Below are 6,513 nucleotides of genomic sequence, written 5' to 3'. Positions count from 1 at the left end.
TTTAAAGGCATTTAAAGTCAATAGGGATAACTGAGTAAGTGCTCAACAGCATGAACAACAGCGGAACAATCTAGCCCCTAGGAAGGTAATACTCAACAGGTAAAGCTCATGCTTGAATTTCCTCCAATGGGTGTAACAGAGGCAGAATCAGGCAGTGTAGTAAATTGGAGTAGAATTCTTAGGGTCACGTTGTGACACACATACTCTTATTGAATGGTTCCTTATTCAACAAGTAGCCCCACTGACTTCAATGGAACTACTCGGAGTGTAAGGTACTAGCCAATGGTGTTAAAAGTATGGACATTGTGCCCTATTTTAGCTGAATTTAAGTAATCATGGCATAAATGGTTTGGAAGAATTTTGCCATTGTTGTGGCATCATCACTGCAATTGAGGAGGCTACTTTTAGAACATCTATCACATTTAGTAAATATCGGTAGACCCCTGGCTTTTGAGGAGGAAAGATAATATACATACAAAGAAAACGCACACACAGGAGAAAAATATTTTAAAAGATAAAACACTTGCCATGATAGCATAATGAGCATAACATTACCTTTTATTTATTTTCTTAGGCCTTGTGGTTTTGTCTACATCAGGTAGGTGTTTAAAGAGTTATAGGAGAACCACAAAAGTTCAGAGTTCAGATGAGTATCTAAAAGTCTATGGTTTATCCAAGGTTTATCCATAGCCGGGAGATCTTTGACTAGGTCGTACTTACCTTCCAAGGGCAACCTGCTTCTTTGCTCTGGTGCTGCCACAGGTATCCTTCCAATGAATCCTGCTAATGTGCCCTTTTAAACTGTAAATGAAAAACTTCAGTGAAATCCTGCACTACTGAGTTAGATAGTTTTGGCATTGACTTCAATGGGGTCAGGATTTCACCCCGGGAGCGTGCTCTCTATATTGTACTATGGGGTTTTGCAACCTCTAAGAGTTAATGGATGAAGGAAGAAAAGAAGAACAGAAAACACTACTTCAGAAGTATGAGAAGGGGCACACCAGGCACTTTTACAGAGAGATATAATCCTTTATTGTTGTCCTTTTCTAACTCAAATATAAAACCCTTCTCCAGGCATATGGTGCAATTACCTGAGGAGTGGGTGCTGTTAATGATGGTACAGCTTTAACAGCAACCTGTAACAGAATAGGTTTTTCTGCATGTTTCTGGAATAAATTCAAACACAAGAACTAAAAAAAGAAAAGATACATTGTGGGTATACTTTCAGGCTTTCAACAGGCTGCATAACACATTGTCAAATATTTAAAGTAGAGCATGTGTTGGTAACTTCCCTTAATCTGTGCTAGGTATGAGGAAAATTGAGGTTGTGTTTTCACTGAGTTCAGACAGTGGTTTCTGGAAAAATGTTCTTGCAGGCAAATATGACAAGGACACTCCACAACTTGCCTTTGTTCTTGCTCCTGATCTAAAAACTAAGGCCAATCTTTGAATTTTTGAAGGAACTTCTCAATCAAATTTTGATTAAATTCCAGAGGAGGGAGAAATACCAACGAGGGGAAAAGAGCAGATGAAAAAAAAAAAAGAGAGAGAGAGAGAGAGAGAGAGAGAGAGAGAGAGAGAGAGAGAGAGAAGGTTACTCACTCTGTGCAGTAGCTGGGGTTCTTTGAGATGTGTCCCCCTATGGGTACTCCACTCTAGGTGTGCTTGTGCCCCATGTCCCTCAGATCAGAGGTTTAGGTAGCAGGGTCTGTTTGGCCCACACATGCGCCCCCTGCAGCCTCGGTGAGCTGTGCAGGTGAACCTCCCTCAGTTCCTTTTCTACCGCACAGCCCATTGTAAACAACTCTGAAACAGAGGGGAGGAGGGCAGATAGTGGAGCACCCAAGGGATACACATCTAGAAGAACCACAATTACTGCGCAGGGTAAGTAACCTTCTCTTCTTCTTTGAGCAGTCTCTCTATGGGTGCTCCACACTAGGTGACTATTGAGAAGTACCCTCTATGGAGAGGTGGGGCTTCAGAGTCAAGTCAAGGATTGAAAACTGAATAGTAGAACCACATATGGTATCAGAAGCTGAGGCATAAGTGACTGTATATTGTTCAGAAAATGTATGACTGGAAATCCAAGTCGTGACTCTACATATTTCCGTGACAGGAAAGTTCTTAAGAAAGGCTCTTGAAGTAGAGATGGCTCTCGTGGAATGAGTTAATACTCTAGAGAGAGGTTGAAATCACAAGACTGTTAGCAGTAGGTAATGCAGCCAGATATCCATTTAAAGCGTCTTTGCTTTGAAATCAGAGATCCCTTAGATCTGTCTGCAAAGGAGAGAAATAATCTGGAAGATTTACTAACTGGATTAGTCCTGTCTAAGTAAAAGGCTAATGACCTCCTGATATCGAGTGCATGTAATGTCACATCTCCTTTATCCCAGTGTGGCTTAGGGAAGAAAACTGGAAGGTAGATAGGCTGATTTATGTCGAGGTCCGAAGATACCTTTGGCAGGAACTTGGGATGCAGTTGCAGCATGTACTTATTAATAAAGAAGACGGTGAATGGGGAGTACGTTGTCAGCGCTCCTATCTCACTCATTCTTCAAACAGAAGTAATGGCTATTAGAAATGCAGTTTTCATAGACAAGTGCAGAAGAGAACAGGTGGCTATAGGTTCAAAGGGAGGCCTTGCAAGACATCTGAATACCAAATTGAAGTCCAATACTGATGTAGGGCATATGATTTGTGGGAAGAGGTTGTCCAGTCCCTTGAGAAAATTCCTCATTGTAGGATGAGCAAGAACAGAAAAAAACACTACTGTACGATGGAAAGCTATAATAGCTGCCAAATGTATTTTTATGGATACATTAAAGATAATCGTGTCATTTTTAGCTCCTAAATGTAATCTAGTACAAATGATAATGGACAAGATGAAGGTAAAAAATGTTTTAGGTCACACAGGTGTTTGAATCTCATCCATTTTTGGATATATGTGTCATGAATAGATTGTTTCCTGCTATGTAACAGCACTCTCTTTGCGTCCTCAGCGTAGGTTGTTTCAAACCCTGTGAACCATCTATCAGCCATGCCTTGAGCTGAAAACCCCCGAGGATGGGGTGATAGATTTGACTGGCATCCTGAGAGAAGGGGATAGTCTGCAGAGTGATTGGTTAACAAACAATGAGCTGAGTGAGGTAAGAAAACCATGTTTGTATTGGCCACATCAGAACTACAAGAATAATTTGGTCTTTATCTTTCTTTATCTTGAACAGCACCTTGGATATCAAGGGAGTCGGGGGAAATGCATACAGAAGGCCTGGACTCCAACAAAGGAGAAAGGCATCTCCCAGGGAGTGGTGACTCAAACTGCATCTCGAGTAGAACTGGGAGAATTTCTGAGGGCATACACTGTGATGTTTTGTATGCCTAGAAGATAAGATGCTTCGGCGCAGAAGGAAGGTGATCTCGCTCCCCATGACAGTTTAAGTAAAACATGCTTGACATATTGTCCAGCACGATTTTTATAGATGTAAGCTCTATAACCAGCCAAAGCAAGAGATAAACAGGCCCAATGAATGCTTCCCTGACAGCTAGCTGGGAGGGGTAGAGACTTGGATATGTTTATATAAATACAGGTTGCTCCTGCTCTGCTTACATATTCAGCAAAAAGTGATCAACTTTGGCTGGTGTTGGGTACAAGTCACCTTAGTACTGAATGCAGGGGTAGTGAAATGTGGTTACAAATGTTGTAATTATTGTAGGAATACAGGAAAGCAGGACTGTGCTTAACCTGTCACCCTCAGTTGAAAGAACCTCATTAAGTCAGGGGCTCGAAGTCAGAGCCCTGTGAAAGTAAGAGGGGTGGAGACAGGTATCCCCAGTTAGGAGGCTGTACACCCTCCAGGGTCCTCCCTAGACTGGTTTAACCTGTTCCTCCCTACTTTTCAAAGAATAGGGCTAACTATGCTTCATTAGGACCCTCTTTGTTATGTTAAATGCCCAATCAGAACTGAAATCAGTTGTGGTAGGACTGTGTTTTTGCCCTGCCTACTAAGAGCTAAAAATCACTGAGAGCTGAAATCACTTGAGAGGGGGCAGTGTTTCTGCCCAGACTGCAAAAAGCTGAAAATTACTAAGAGACTAATGTGCAGAGGTCACAGCAGAGAGGCAGGTGGCAGCAGAAGATGACTGACAGTCAGCTGGTGAATGTGTTGCTGGTGCGGTGGAGAGGCGTGATGAGCAGTCTGTAGGTGGAGAGACATGGTGAGGAGGCAGCCAGCAGGGCAACGGCAGAAAGGCACTCAAGGGTGGTATGTAAATTTCCCAGGTTACTGGGTGCGGGCTCGAGCCGACCCTGGTTGCTGCTGGCTCCCCCTGGCAGAAGGGTTACCTAAAATTACCCCAATCAGCAGAAGGAAATGGATACAGGCATTTCTAACTGCTGTGAGTTCCAGAAAGTTGATGTGCAGGATAGACTTGAGAGGAGACCACCCACCTTTAACAGTGTGAGCATTCATGCAAGCTCCCCGCCCCAGCAGGGATGTATGGACTGTTATTGCTGACAATGGAGATGGTTGAGTGAAGGGGACCACTGCACAAACATTGTGAGGGTTCTTCTGACAGTCAAGGGATTTTTTTTTTTTTACTACCACAGGCCTGGAGATTAGTTTGTTTAAACTGTTTGCTTGATGGATAAACAGTTCTGAGTTTTGCCTTGGAGGCAGTGCATATGAAGCCTCGCATGTATTACAAAGGTGCCAGCCGCCATATGTTCCAATAGCTGGAGGCAATTTTTGGCCGATGTTTGAGGACTGACTTGGATTATAGTGACTAAATTGACTAGGGTTATGAACCTGTGCAAAGGGAGGAATGTTTTAGCCGTTACCACTGTGACGTTGTGCAGTCTATATGGTTTTATAAAAACTTGATAATAAGTCAATATAATGTAACTGAGATAGTTTTAGAGAAAATACGGTAATAAGTGAATGTAAGTAACTGGGATATGCCTCATGCAAAAGGTCTCTTGTAAGGTATCATTACAAAGCTTATAATCTACTGAGTGTGATCATCTGATTTGTATAAATGTACCACTCTTGTATCTAAAACTAGAAATATAAAATGTAACTCTGAGGGCCTATTGTAATTGTGTAAAGTGTGGACCATTAATGATGGTTTGGAATCTTGATGACTCCCATTGTCCGCAGATGGCTGTGTTTACCTGTGAGTCTTCCTGTATATGTGTGTGCTGGCAAGTGAGTAATGAAGTCTTGCAGTGACATGTGATCATGTCACCTGAACTGGAATCCATCTTTAACCTGGTGCTTTTCCAGTGAGGGGGGGTGGAAACCCAGAGAGACAAAGAGTTCCCGCCTTATGCAAAAGATATATAAAGGGGGGGAAGAGAACAGAGATGGAGAGAAGCCATCATGAAGAATCCCCTAGCTACCACCTGAGCTGCAACAAGAGCTGTACCAGGGGAAAGAATTGTGCCCAGGCCTGGAAGGTGTTCAGTCTGAGAAAAACTTACTGAAACATCTCTGAGGGTGAGATTATCTGTATTTAGTTTGATTAGGCATAGATTTGCGCATTTTATTTTATTTTGCTTGGTGACTTACTTTGTTCTGTCTGTTACTACTTTGAACCACTTAAATCCTACTGTCTGTATTTAATAAAATCACTTTTTGTTTAGTAATTTACTCAGAGTATGTATTAATACCTGGGGGAGCAAACAACTGTGCATATCTCTCTATCAGTGTTATAGAGGGCGAACAATTTATGAGTTTGCCCTGCATAAGCTTTATGCAGGGTAAAACGGATTTATCTGGGTTTAGACCCCATTGGGAGTTGGGCATCTGAGTGCTAAAGACAAGCACGCTACTGCGAGCTGTTTTCAGGTAAACTTGCAGCTTTGGGACAAGTGATTCAGACCCTGGGTCTGTGTCTGGAGCCAGACGGGAGTGTCTGGCTCAGCAAGACAGGGTGCTGGAGTCCTGAGCTGGCAGGGAAAACAGAAGCAGGGGTAGTCTTTGCACATCGGGTGGCAGCTCCCAAGGGGGTTTCTGTGATCCAACCCGTCACAACCACATTGAGGGTAAGCTCCTATGAACTCCAGACTTTGCACCATGCTTAAGGTGGACTTTCAAATGTTTAATTGCAGTTCCAATCAAAGAAGTAGGTTTACAGCCCTCTGAGTGGCCATCAAAACTGTGTTGAAAGAACACCCTGTGAGAGGGCAATTGTCAAGGTATGGGAAAATCGGAGTTCCTTGTCTGAAAATGAGCCACTACCCCGGAAAGTACTTTTGAGAACAGCCAAGACCCTGAACAGGAATACCATGTACTGAAAGTGCTCTTGACCTAGAGTGAAGCATAGGAACCTTCTGTGGGCAGAGTGGATCACTATATGGAATAACTGTCTTGGCTGAGGGCCTAGAACCAATCCCCATTGGTCCAATGATGGAATTATTGCTGCAAGAGTTACCATTTTGAACCTCTGAATCTTTACAAATCTGTTGAGTAATCTTAGATCTAAAGTAGGTCTCCAACTGCCTTTCTTTTCCGG

At 42.8% G+C, this 6,513-nt stretch overlaps 1 long non-coding RNA gene across 1 annotated transcript; it reads left to right on the top strand.

Moving 5' to 3' along the window:
- The first annotated feature begins 1,597 nt into the window (after positions 1-1,597).
- LOC135974107 (uncharacterized) lies at positions 1,598-5,644 on the top strand. Its single transcript, XR_010591251.1, has 2 exons — positions 1,598-3,146; positions 3,225-5,644. It is a non-coding gene; the product is annotated as an uncharacterized LOC135974107 (long non-coding RNA).
- The last annotated feature ends 869 nt before the right edge of the window (positions 5,645-6,513 follow it).

This window comes from Chrysemys picta, chromosome 1 (genome assembly GCF_011386835.1).
Source record: "Chrysemys picta bellii isolate R12L10 chromosome 1, ASM1138683v2, whole genome shotgun sequence".
NCBI lineage: Eukaryota > Metazoa > Chordata > Testudines > Emydidae > Chrysemys > Chrysemys picta.
The sequence above is the reverse complement of the archived record's forward strand: the minus strand, read 5'-3'. Positions and strand labels throughout refer to the sequence as shown.